Source organism: Apodemus sylvaticus, chromosome X (genome assembly GCF_947179515.1).
Source record: "Apodemus sylvaticus chromosome X, mApoSyl1.1, whole genome shotgun sequence".
NCBI classification, from domain to species: Eukaryota; Metazoa; Chordata; class Mammalia; order Rodentia; family Muridae; genus Apodemus; species Apodemus sylvaticus.
This window is the reverse complement of record NC_067495.1, coordinates 86,162,922-86,177,146: the sequence shown is the minus strand read 5'-3', so window position 1 is coordinate 86,177,146 and position 14,225 is coordinate 86,162,922. Positions and strand designations below refer to the sequence as shown.

The 14,225-nt window shown below is 38.7% G+C and overlaps 1 non-coding gene across 1 annotated transcript; it reads left to right on the top strand.

Moving 5' to 3' along the window:
* Positions 1–473: 473 nt before the first annotated feature.
* LOC127675930 (small nucleolar RNA SNORA17) lies at positions 474–604 on the top strand. The gene has a single exon (XR_007975606.1). It is a non-coding gene; the product is annotated as a small nucleolar RNA SNORA17 (small nucleolar RNA).
* The last annotated feature ends 13,621 nt before the right edge of the window (positions 605–14,225 follow it).

The window sequence follows — 14,225 nt, the reverse complement described above, 5'->3', positions numbered from 1 at the left end:
TGGTTGGCCTTTTTGAAGATACCAAACTATGTTCTAACCATTCCCAATCGTTTGGCATATGTGGTGAATGTGAAGAATATGCTTAAGAATTTACTCTTTTTTTATATTATTTTTTTTAATTTTTTTTATTTACATTGCAAATGATTTCCCCTTTTCTGGGTCCCCACTCTCCACAAGTCCCATAAGCTCTCTTCCGTCCCCCTATTCATCCATCCACACCTTCCCACTTCCCTGTTCTGGTATTCCCCTATACTCTTGCACTGAGTCTTTCCAGAACCAGGGGAAACTCTTCCATTCTTTTTGGACATCATTTAATTTGTGGATTATGTCCTGGGTATTCAAAGTTTCTAGGCTAATTACTCTTAAGAGGGAAAACATTCCATTCTCTGAACAAACAAACCAAACCAAAACAAACAAACTGAAACAAAACAAAGCAACCAAACCAAACCAAACCAAAAACAAAACCTTTCTCCCCTGACCCTACATGCACTGCAGGTGTGGCTGCTGTGTCACATGTACATTAGTAGATGACTGAGAGGAGAGAGGCAATATCTAAGTTCAGTGCTCTGACTTATGAACATCTGAATTATTGGTAACTCAGAAGCTCAGAGGTACAATTGTACCCAATATACAATTCACAGACCACATGAAGCTCAAGAAAAAGGAAGACCAGAATGTTGATACTTCTGCCCTTAGAAGGGAGAACAAAATACCCATGGGAGGAGATACAGAGACAAAGTGTAAAACAGAGACTGAAGGAAACGTCATCCAGAGACTGTGCCACCTGGGGCTCCATCCCATGTACAGTCACCAAACCCAGACACTATTGTGAACTTCAACAAGTGCTTGCTGGCAGGAACCTGATATAGCCGTCTCCTGAGAGACTCTGCCAGTTTTCTGACAAATACAGAGGGGGACACTCACAGGCAACTGATGGACTGAGCACAGGATCCCCAATTGAAAAGCTAGAGAAAGGAGCCAAGGAGCTGAAGGGGTTTGCAAGCCCATAGGAGGAACAAGAATATGACCCAGTATTAGTACCCTCAGAGCTCCCAGGGACTTAATCACCATCCAAAGAGTACATATGGAGGGACCCATGGCTCCAGCTGCATATGTAGCAAAGGATAGCCTTGTTGGATATCAAAGAGAGGAGAAGTACTTGGTCCTGAGAAGGCTGGATGCCCCAGTATAGGGGAATGCTAAGACAGGGAAGCAGGAGTGGGTAAGTTGGTAAGCAGGGGGAAGAAGGATGGGATAGGGCCTTTTCAGGAGGGAAACAAGGAAAGGGGATAACATTATAATATAAATAAAGAAAATATCTAATAAAAAAGAAAAATGCAAATTTCAAAAAATAAAAAAAAATAAAAAAATAAATATCTAAAAAATGGAAGGTTGAAAGACCATCAATCCAGCTCCAGGGGGCGTAGTCAAATAGTTAGGCTAATATGACCACCAGGTCTATGCCATGCAAATCTGGAAGCCTTATATAGACAACCCTCTCAAAGTGCCAATCCAACAGGCTGGGCTATGAGTGAACCCCAGACAGCAACAAGACTAGTACAATGAGGCCTGGACAGGCTGCTAGACTGAGATGATGACCAGTCCATTGTCATGCTGGCCCTGGGTGAAGGGCATGCTCAAGATGGCCCTTGCCCAGTGCCATAATGCATGATCGGAGAATAACACTCCTAAGTTGACTTGAGAGAAAATTCCAGACATTCAGAGATCTGGGCACTATAAAAAAGTAAGTAAGTGGTGGAGAAATGAAGGGAAATGGAAGAATGTGGGTACAATGAAGGAGCTGGAACTGGTAGTGAGTAACAACCTCATGTGAGTAACCAGTGATGCCACCAGGGACCATGGTGGGGTCCTGACCTGTGCTGCTACTGGAGGCCATGACTAGGTCCATGATGTCACAGCAACAGAGGTCTGTTACACCCAAAGGCCAGGTGGGCAACCCTGGTATGGTCTGACACCTGGGGTCATGATATCTGAGGGCTGTGCAGATCTGTCCCCAGTCCTCTCTTGGGCATCCTGAGAGAGCTGACCTGCCCTTAGCTCCATTTCTTGTCAGCTAGGCAGTGGTATGGATAAGGGAGAGATGCCTTTGTCCCCTATCTTGTCCCTCACCATCTATAGCAGGCAGAAAAACTGGCCCTGTGTAGCTGCCCAGTGGCTAAATTCGAATGGCTTACTGGGTTTCCTGGAAGGAAACAGGGTGACAAGAGACACAAGGAGTCAAGACAAGGTTTCCTGCTCAAGACTCAAAGTTTAATGAAGATCTCCAAAGATGTATAGGCTGGGCAAGACGACTTCTCCCAAAGGCTAGAAACAAGTATGCAGAACTGGTTCTGCTTACTCCACAGGAGGCTGGTATCAGCTAGTATCCTTGGAGAATAATGGGCTTCACCTTGGTCTGAGTGTTCTACCCTAGGCAGGAAGCAATGGCTAGGAGTGTTTTGAAACTCCTGCTCAAAAAGGCTAGGAGGAGGGCACAGCCCTGGAGTCATGAGAGGGGTACAGATCTATTCCCTATCTTCCTGTTCTTGGAGACTTTCTGACAATCAAGGAAGAGCTTGCTATGCCTTGAGTCTTCAGATGTATGCAGGGAATTGGTATAGATGTCTAATTTAGGTTTGACCACTCAGTTACTTATTCTTAGAAAATTGACCAGTTATGAATCTTTACATTGCAAAAGAAAGTTTCTCTGAAGTTGAGAACAATGTATAACTATAAACATAAATGTTTAGAAGTCAGTTCAGCAGCATTATCATTTACTAAAAAACAATAAGAGGTCCGCCTATAGGATGTATGATCTTCCTAGTAATGGGATTTCTGTAGACCATTCCTCCAAACCAATCATAAGCCTATTGGATACCCTATAAACTTCTAATACATCAGTTGGTATACCTTATTTGGCAGATAAGCTAGTCTTATAGGGTGTAATGTCCAGTGCTGGGTAAGACCATTGGCATCTTTTCTTCCCCAGAAGTATACATAGCACCTTCTGATACTGTGAAAAGTAGGTTCTAGCCTCATTTCTCCATGTCCTATACTAAAGTGTGTGCTGTCTCATCAGTAGTCTTATCATCAAGTTATAGTGTATTATCAGGAGGAATCTAAAAGCCTGCATTGCTTTGGAAACCTTTGGTGCCTCTGTGACTAATAACTATAGAGCAATAGCCCTGACTGGTGGTCAGAATTGCATTTCTTTAATACTTTCCAATTTGATGTGATATAGGCTTTTGAAGTACATCTTCACAACCTTCTAGATTTTGTTAGTATCTCTTGTAATATTATCCTCACCTTACTTCTTGAAATAGGGTTGTACTATGCTGTTTTTGAAGGCCTGGAATTCACTATGTCAATCAGACTGGCCTTGAGTTTACAAAGATGTATAGGCTTCTGTTTTTCTGAATGCTGAGATTAAAGAGATTGATGACAACGCCTAGCCTCAAATTCCTTTGAAAATGTGTAACATGAGTAATTAGCTTACAAACTCATAGGCTTCTGTAAGGAATTTTCATACATCCTTAGTTATGATTAACCCACTCTCTAGTGTGTGTGTGTGCGCACATATGTATTTGCTTCCAACCATTTACATACAAAATTCTTGATTTAATTTTTCTTTACAGATGAGTGATGCTATTGTATATCACATTGTATTTACCAGCTGATGCTTATCTAGGTTCATTCCATGTACTAACTCTGAGTATTAGAGCAACAATGAACAAGGATATGTAACTATCTCTGATTTATTTGGTATATATAGCAAATACATACATACATATATATATATATATATGAATGGTATGTTACTTAAGTTACTTCAATGTGCACATAAGAGTTGATAGAGCTGGGTCATGTCCCAGATATATTTCTAGTTTTCAGTAATTTCCAGTCTGAATTCCTATACTGGTTGCACTAGTTTACACTCCTACCAACAGTGTATAAGAGTTCTGCTTTTGCCAAATCATAACAATATATGTTGTCAATTGTTACTCTTAATGATTGACATTTTGACTGGGGAGAGAATCAATAAGAAAATCATTTTAAGCTACATATCTCTGCTAAAGATGTTGAAAATATTTTTAAAGATTTATTTATTTTGTGTATGTAAGTAAGTGCTTAGTAGCCATTCATATTTCTACTTTTTTGGAAATTTCCTCTACTTCCAAAGTCTATTTTTAAATCAGATTGTCTATTTTCTTAATGAGGTTTTTGTATACTCTAGCCACTAGTTCTCTCTCATCTATCTAATTGGTGAAAAGTTTCTCCTACTCTGTAAGTTGCTTCTTTCCTGAATTGTTTTCTTTGTTGTACACAAGCTTTTTAATTTATGAAATGCCACTTTTATTGTTGCTTTTATTTTCTGTTCAGAATTCCTATTCAGAAAGTCCTTACCAACACCTGTCTTTTGAAGCAGAAACCATAACTTTTCCCCTGGCCATGTCATAGTATTAGGTTTAATACTGATGTTTTTGATACATTCAGATTAGAGTTCTGCAAGGGTAGGAGAAAAGGATCTAGGTTCATTTTTCCATATCTTGAAATACAGGTTTCCCAGAAACATTTGTTGAAGATGTTTTTTCTGATGCTTATTTTTAACATTTTTGGCTAAAATAAGGTAACAGAAGGTGTGTTCACTTGTGTCTTGTTCCTTGATTTTATTCTTTTAGACTGTTGTTTTTAAGCCAATATCATTTGCCATTTTGTTTTTACTATTATAGTTCTACAGCATAATTTGAAGTTTGGTATGTCAATACTTTCCATGTTAGTTTTTGTTTATGGATTCTTTGGCCAACTTTGTCCTTTTATGGCTCTATATAAATTTGGTAATTATTAGTTTTATTGCTATAAAAAGTGACCCTGGAATTTGGACAAGAATTGAATAGAATATGTAGTCTATTTTTTGGTAGGATCTCAAACTCAATTCTTCCAATCCATGAGCAAGGGATGCCTTTTCGTCTTAATTTGTCTTCCTCAATTTATTTCTTTAGTGTCTGAAAATTTCATTTCAGTGGTCTTTTATAATTTGGTTACACTTTATTTCCAGGTATTTATTTTTTATGTCTATTTTGAATGACATTGTTCCTCTGCTTTTTAAAGGGTTATTGTCATTAGTACGTAGGAAAGCCACTGAAATTTTGAGTATGGAACAATTTTAATAGTAATGGCATTAGTTTTCTTTCAAGTTTTATAGTTGGAAGAAGTTTTATTGTTTCATTCTCCTTGCTGGCTATGGGTATGTTTGAATTATTAGTTTTGTCTTAATTCAGTTTTTGTATGTCTTACAAATTTAGAAATTCATCTCTTTTATGTTTTCTGGTTTTATGGTATATACATTTTAAGGTATGGCCTTTTCTAAAATACAGCTTATCTGTTATAATGACTTTCTTTTCATCTTTGGTTTTATAAATATAGGGTACTCTCTCTTTCTTTTGGTTAATTCAGGTAAGGTTTTGCCAGTCTTGCTTATCTTCCCAATGAAAAGATCATTTCATTGATTCCTTGTATTGGATTGTAGAAACAAAAAAAAAACCAAATGCTTAATTAGATCAATCTTTATATTTTAAGGTTGTTTTACCATCAGAATGGAAGTCAGAGAATGTGTTACACTGAGGAAGAGGTTGTGTCTATATTTCCACAGGTGAGGAAAGACTATGGATTTCATTAAACTTGAAAAAGATCTTGAAAGAGAAGTTTCCATATGAAAGGCACAATCAGGACTGCAGTTATGAAGGATCATCCAATCAATGGATCTTCATTATGGCATGGCTTCTCTGGCAAGGGATCACACTCAAAGAACTTATAGGTCTATGTGATCTGGCTAGAATGGCAGACCATGAATCCCAAACAATGACTTCTAACTCAGGGGCAGACAAAGTGCCAAGTCAGAGAAGGATTTGACAGAATAAGTCAGATATACCTAACCCATAGGAGAACAGATAGGAAAGAGAGGCTACTGAAAAGCAGTGCAGATTAAATCAGGAGTGCAAGGGCAGTCCAAGGGCAATTGAGTGAGTGCAGTTCCATTGAGTTCAGTTCAGGGTGGTTCAGGTGAATGTTGTTGAGTTCAGTTGAATTCTTTTAGTTCCGTTCAGTTCCTGTAGTCAGTTCCTGGAATTCAGAGGCAGTTTTTTTTTTCCTAAGCAAAGCAATTCAGTGAGAAGCCTAAAGAAGACAATTTGAATGAATCAGTTTCAAAAGGAGTTTTGAGACTGAACACCTGGATTAAACCTATCCAATCAAAACATGGGTTATGGAACTAAACTGAGAATTCACAACAGAGGAATCTCAAATAGCTGAGAAGCACCTAAAGAAATGTTCAAAATGTTTAGTGATCAGAGAAATGCAAATTAAAACAACCTGAGATTCCACCTCACACCAACCAGAATGGCTAAGACCAAGACCTCAGGTGACAAAGTATGTTGGCAAGGATGTGGAGAAAGAGGAACACTCCTCCATTGCTGGAGGGACTGCAAACTGGTACAACCACTTTGTAAATTAATCTGGAAGTTACTCAGAAAATTGGAAATATATCTACCTGAAGACCCAGCAATACCACTCTTGGGAATATACCCAAAAGATGCCCCACCATTCTACAGGGGCACATGTTCCACTATATTCATAGCTGCCTTGTTTGTGATAGCCAGAAGCAAGAACCAACCCAGATGACCCAGTACAGAAGAATGGATACAGAAAATGTGGTTCATTTACACAATGGAATATGACTCAGCTATTAAGAACCAAGACATCTTGAGTTTTGTATGCAAATGTATAGAACTAGAAAATAACATACTGAGTGGAGTAACTGAGACCCAAAAGGATATAAGTGCTATGCTGTTGGACATAACACTGTGGCCATCAGTCATGGGCCAGGCCCCTAGTGTTCTGGAAAGACTCCACCCCCACAGTCACCTGGCTACAATCAGGTTTTCCCCACCCCACAGTTACCTGGCAACAGCGAGTTTGCCTGGCCCACTATAAAAGGGGCTGCTTGGCACCTCTTTGCTCTCTTGCCCTTCACTCTTGCCCTTCTCTCTTTTCTTTTCTTCCATCCCTTTTTCTTATCTTTCTCTTTTTTATTTTCTTTATTTTCTTCTCCTTCTTCTCACATGGTCATGGCATGCTTTTACTTCTCTACTTTTCCTCTTTCATTTTATTTCTCTACAATAAAGCTTTAAAATCATGGGCTGTCTAAAGTCATGGGCTGTCTCTTCTTATTGAAACCCACCATGGTGCAGTAATGACACAGGCCTGGTAGTGTACCCAGCTGACAGAAAGGACCAAGGACTTCCCTGCCTGGCTTGGCTTCCTCGTCAGGTACTTGAGCCTCTGCCTCACAGGGTCAAGTCTGGATCCCCCATAGCCAGGTAGCCTCCCTCCGCAGGTTCATGGGCCCTTGCCTTCCTCTACAGGTACATGTGTCACACTCCACATTTCCTACAGTATGTACTCACTAATAAGTGGATATTAGCAATAAAATAAAATAAAATAAAATAAAATAAAATAAAATAAAATAAAATAAAATAAAAAAGGACAGAATACCAAAGATACAATCCACAGAACTCCAAAAGGTAAACAAGCTGAAGGGCCCAAGTGAGTACACCTCAGTACAACTTGGGAGGGAGGAGGAAGCAATTACAAGGGGGACAGGAGGGAGGGACTTGTGAGGGAAAGTGGACTGGGGGGTGGGGTGGGAGGGTGAGAGCGGAACCTGATCTTGTATTGGGTGGGGGAAAAGAACTGAAACCCTAAGGGCCAGCAGAAAGAATGGAAACAGGCAGCCTCAGAAGGTAGGAGGTTGGGGGGAGGGAGGGACCCTCCAGAATGTACCAGAGACATGGGAAGTGAGAGAATCTTAGGGTTCAAAGGGAGAAACCCTCAATGAAATGGCCTACAGTGTGGAGAGAGAACTTGTAGAGCCTACCTCCAGCAGAAAGACAGGGCATCAAATGAGGGACAGGGTTTCCACCCTGCAGTCAAAACTCTGACCTATAATTGTTTCCTGAGGAAATAGGCCCAGCTCAAGGGGAGGTCTCAAGGCCTGACACTATTACAGAGGCTATGGAGTGCTCACAAAAAGGGACCTACCATGACTATACTCCTGAAGACCCAATAAGCAACTGAAAGAGTCAAATGCAGATATTTGCACCTAACCAATGGACAGAAGCTGCTGACTCCTGTGGTTGAATTAGGGAAAAGCTGGAAGAAGCTGAGGAGAAGGGCGACCCTGTAGGAGGACTAGCAGCCTCAATTAACCTGGACCCCCGAGATCTCTCAAACACTGAACCACCAAACAGGCAGAATACACCAGTGGATGTGAAGCCCCCAACACATATACAACAGAGTACTTCCAGGTCTTGATTCAGTCAGAAAAGAGGTACATAACCCTCAAGAACTAGAAGCCCTCGGGAGTTTAGAGCTCTGGTGGAGTGTGAGCTGGAGGGTGGAGGCAACCTTGTGGAGACAGGGGGGCAGGGAGAGGGAATGGAAAGTGAAAGTATTGGGGGGGGAACATAATCTGGAGTATAAAAATAAATACATAAAAGATTACAGTTTTAAAAATCATCCACTGAAGACTGATAAATTAACAATGGCTACCTAATTGAAGGAAATCTTTTCCAATCTTCCTAAATCTATTAGTAGCAAATAGTTGAACAGTCAGCATAAAGTCTGCTTATTGCTTCATCCTACAAAATCTTGAGCCTCAACAGATTCTCATCCACTGTCCCAGAAGAGAAATGTTTTTGTTTTAGTGATTCTTAATTCAAAGTATCATATAAACAGCCTTGAGAGAGTCTTTAAGGAACTCTCAAAACTTCCCTCTGAAACTTCCCAAATCTTGCCTCCCATTGTCTATATATTATGCTCAGCAATAACTTAAATTCCCACAAAGCTCACTAAACTCTGAACCCAACATTCAAAAATCTATCCACAATCCATTAAAAAATACATGGTCAGGATTGTCACAGCAATACCCAATGACCTAGGACCAAATTTTGTCTTGCTTAGGGTTTCTATTTCTATGTTCAGACACGATAAACAAAAGTAACTTGGGAGGGAAATGGTTAGTTTCACCTATACTTCCATAGTCATCAAAGGAAGTTAGAGCAGTAACATGAAGGCAGGGACTGAAAAAAAGATCATGGGGGAATGCTGCTCACTGGCTTATTGTTCATAACTTCATCAGCCTGCTTCATTATAGCACCCAAGGTTACTAGGCCAGAATTGGTACCACCCACATTGGGAAAGGCTCATCAATCATCAATCATAGAAATACAGTGCAGCCTTGTCCATATGGCAGTCTGGTAGGGGAATTTTCTCAATTGAAGTTTTCTCTTCTCACATAACTATAATTTGTGTCAAGTTGACAAAAACTAACCAGGAAATCTCCTGAAGACCTTTTGTCTAGGTACTAGCATCTATGCTTACTCTGTTTAGAACACACAAAGTTAGAGACTCAAAGATAGGACTCACAAATGAGTGAGAACTTTTAGTATTTTTCTAGATTATTTTATTCTATATAATTTTTCTATTTCCATACATTTACCTGCAAATTTCATAGTTCAGTTGTTCTTTACAGCTGAATGTAAGTAAATTGTGTATATGTACCACATTTTCATTATCCGTTCTTCAGACATCTAGTCCAGTGTCTATTTCCATCTAGTGCCAAGCTATTGTGAGTAGAACAGATAGAAGAATGAATTTTGGGTGCATTCCTAGGGCCACATGACAGTTCTCAAAGTACCTTTTGAGGGCTTGACACATATATTTTCATAGTGACCTATACCTCTTTGTGCTCTCTCTAACAGTGAATAAGGGTTCCCTTTCTTTCTCCACATCCTCTCCAGCATTAGTAGTCCTCTGTTTTTTATAGTCATTCCTACTTAATTTGCATTTCTTTGATGGCTAGTGATGCTCAACACATTTAAAACTGCTTATTAGTCATTAATATTTATTTAGTGAATTCTTTGTTCATATTTTTATTTGCTTATTTGTTTCATGATGATTTAGTTTTTGAGTTCTTCATGTATTCTAGAGATTTGTCCTCTTTCTGATGTCAACCTTTTTCCAATTTGATAGCTTATATCTTCATTCAGTTGACTATTACTTTTACTTTAAAGAAGTTTTTCAGTTTCATTAAATTCCCATTTGACAATAGTTTGCATTATTTCTGGAGCTACTTGTAGCTAGTTATATTACAAACTCTAACTAGGTTCTCCAAAAGACTGTTTACACAAGAGGATCTACATGTAACTTCTGGGAACCTGCCTCCAATTGCTAAACAAAGATGACAAAGCCAATAATTAGAAAGGACAGACAGAGGGCGATTTTAGGATCCTGGGCTTGGGACCTGAGGAGGAGAGAAGAAGAGATCGACCATGCCAGGAGACTATGGAGGAGAGGAGAGATGCCTTGCCTGAAGACAAAGGCATAGCTGCCATGTAAAGGATCTGGGAGAGTGTAACCTAGAGGGCTGCCCAACTTGGTCTAGAGGAACCAAGATAGAACATAGAATTAGCAAGTAATAGCTTAAGATTATTGGCGGGAGGTAGATAGTAAAAACATGGCAGCTAGGCAGTGGCCCAACTATTGTGCTGTTTAAGAAATATTAAGATTGATTTCAGCCCTGAGTTTGATGATTTCCTGTCTTCTCCTCCTGGGTGAATTAGCTTCTTCTTGTTCCAGGGTTTTCAGTTGTTCCGTTAATCTTCTAGTGTAAGCTCTCTCGAATTTCTTTTTGGAGGCACTCAAAGCTATGAGTTTTCCTCTTAGCACTGCTTTCATTGTGTCCCATAGATTTGTGTATGTTGTGCCTTCATTTTCATTAAGTTCTAAGAAATCTTTGATTTCTTTCTTTATTTCTTCCTTGACCAAGGTATCATTGAGTAGAGTATTGTTCAGTTTCCATGTGTATGTGGGCTTTCTGTTGTTTTTACTGTTACTAAAGACCACTTTTACTCCATAGTGATCTGATAGGAGGCATGGGATTATTGCAATCTTCTTATATTTGTTGAGGTCTGTCTTGTGACCAACTATATGATCTATTTTGGAGAAGGAACCATAAGGTGCTGAGAAAAAAGGTATATTCTTTTGCTTTGGGATGAAAAGTTCTCTCTCTCTCTCTCTCTCTCTCTCTCTATATATATATATATATATATATATATATATATATATATATGTTAACTCCAATTGGTCTTGAATTTTCTCAGAATTTTAAGATTGTTTTTTGATTTTCAGTTAAGAATGACTGGCATGGGGATTTTGAATGGTATTTGTTCTGGCTAGTTTTATGTCAACTTGACAAAACCTTGACTCGTCAGATAAGAGGGAGCCTCAGTTGAGAAAATGCCTCTAGAAGATTGGGCTGTGTTCAAGTCTATAGGGCATTTTCTTAGTTAATGATCAATGTGGAAAGGCCTAGCCTATTGGAGGTAGTGCCATTCCTGGGATGATGGTCCTAGATTCCATAAGAAAGCAGTCTTAGCAAGCCATTGGAGCAAGCCAATAATCATGCACACTCCCATGGCCTCCATATCAGCTATTGCCTGCAGGTTCCTCATCTGTTGAGTTCCTGTTCTGACTTCTTCAATAATAAAAACATTGATGCATCAATGTAGGCAAAATAAACTCTTTCCTCTCAAAGTTGCTTTTGGTCATGGTGTTTCATCATAGCAACAATAACTCCAAGTAGAATAGCTTAGCATAGCATAGCATTCCAATGACTCTATAAAGTATTTTTGATAGAATGATTATTTACATACTATTAATTCTACTTATTCATAAGCATGAGATTCATCTTTTGGTGGCTTTCTTTTTCTTTTTTGCTGTTGGTTTGTTTGTTTAAATGTTTTATTGTAGATATCCTTTACCTCCTTAGTTAGGTTTTCTCAGAAGTATTGTTTCCCTGATTTCTTTCTGAGTGTGTTTGAAATTGGTACACACAAGTATACTGATTTTTGTGTCTTAATTTTATATCTTGTCACATTGCTGTATAGCTTACTTCTCAGAAGTTTTCATATGGAGTCTTTAGGTTCTCTTAGCATTGAACTATCAGTGAAAAGGAAAATTGTCCCTTCCTCCTTTTGCAATTGCACCCCTTTTGTTTCCTTTCTTGCCATATCTCATCCTATTATACTGTATCTTCTCTTATCTCATCTTACTTCATCTCATTTAATCTTATCACTCTAAGATTTCAAAGTCTATATCTAATGCAAGCGGTCCTAGTTTCAATCAGATTGTTGCTACTTTTTTCTCCATTTAGGATAATGTTGGCTATGCATTAATCATAGTTAGCTCTACTGTGGTTATTGTGAAAGAATACTGAATTTTATCAAAACACCTTTCTGCATTTGTTGATGAGATCATATGATTTTTGTCAGTAAGTCCATTTAAATAATTTATTTTGTTTATGTTTGCATACACTGAACAACTTCTGTACTTCTGAGATAAAGACCACTTCATCATGGTGAATGACTTTTTTTGATGTGGCACTTTTTTAGGATTATAAACATTTCATTAAACAGTTTTGTATTTATGTTTATCTGGGACATTGAGATTTATTTCTGTGTTGTCTTTATTGCATTTTGTGTTTAGAAGATTACTGGATTAGTATTCCATTTGGAAAGTACTCTTTCTGTTTTTGTTCTGTGTAAGAACTTGGGAGCATTAGTAGTTCTGCATTGAAATTCTGATAGAATAGTTGTATGAATCCATCCAGACTCGTTCGTTTTTGTTTTTCTAGTTTAGTGACCTACACATTTTTGAAATATGCCCTTGTGATACTCTAGATTCCTTGATAATTTTGGATGTCTTGTTTACATTAATTTTATTTACTTGAGTATTCTCATTTTTATTTTAGTTAACTTGGTCGAATGTGTTAATCTTGTATATATTTTTAAGATGTGTGTCTTAACTTCATTTATTATTTGTATTTTGTTTCCATTTCATTCCGTTCAAACTTGATTTATTTTATTTTATTTATTTACATTTCAAATGATATCCCCTTTCCTTCTTCTCCACCTTCCATAAAGCCCCTATCCTATCCTCCTTTCCCTTGCTTCTATGAGGGTGCTCATCTACTCTGCCTCTCCACACTGGCATCTCCTACACTGGGGCATTGAGTTTTTACAGCACCAAAGGCCTCTCCTCCCATTGATGCCAAGCAAGGCCATCCTATGCTACATAGGTGGCTAGAGCCATGGGTCTCTCCGTAATTACTCTTTGGTTGGTGGTTTAGTTCCTGGGAACTTGGAAGGATCTGGTTGGTTGATATGGTCATTCTTCCAATGGGGTTGCAAACCCCTCAGCTCCTTTAATCCTCTCTCTAACTCCTCTATTGGGGGTCCTATGTGCAGCTCAATGGTTGGGTGTGAGCATCTGCATCTGTATTTGTGAGGCTCTGGCTGAGCCTCTCAGTAAACAGCTATATCAGGCTCCTGTAAGCAAGGACTTCTTGGCATCTGCAATAAAGGTATCTGTTTGGTGACTGTATATAGGATGCATCCCCAGGTGGGACAGTCTCTGGGTGGCCTTTCCTTCAGTCTCTGCTCCTTACCTTATCTCTCTATTTGCTCCCATGAGTATTTTGTTCCCCCTTCTAAGAAGGACTGAAGTATCCATATTTTGGTCTTTCTTCTTCTTGAGATTCATGTAGTCTTTGAATTGTATCTTGGGTATTCTGAGCTTTTGGGCTAACATCCACTTATCAATGAGTGCATACCATGTGTGTCCTATTGTGACTGGGTTATCTCACTCAGGATGATATTTTCTAATTCCATCCATTTGCCTAGAAATTTTGTGAAGTCATTGTTTTTAAAGCTGAGTAGTACTCTATTGTGTAAATGTATCACATTTTCTGTACCCTTTCCTTTGTTGAAGGACATCTGGGTTCTTTCTAGCTTCTGACTATCATAAATAAGGGTGCTATGAATATAGTGGATTATGTGTCCTTGTTATATGATGGAGCATTTTGGAGGTATATGCCCAGGAGTAGTATAGCTGGATGCTCAGTACCACAGAGACAGGCAGGTAGATCATTGGAACAAAATTGAAGACTCAAACCTGATTTTTTAAAATTAATTTTTCTCATATACTCTTTGGGGGCTTGACTTGTTCATATTTTTGCAATATCATGAGACATATAATTGTGTTATATATGATGTTTCTAGTGTTTTACAAATGGAAAGACTTAATGCTTTAAACATTTGTCATGTGTA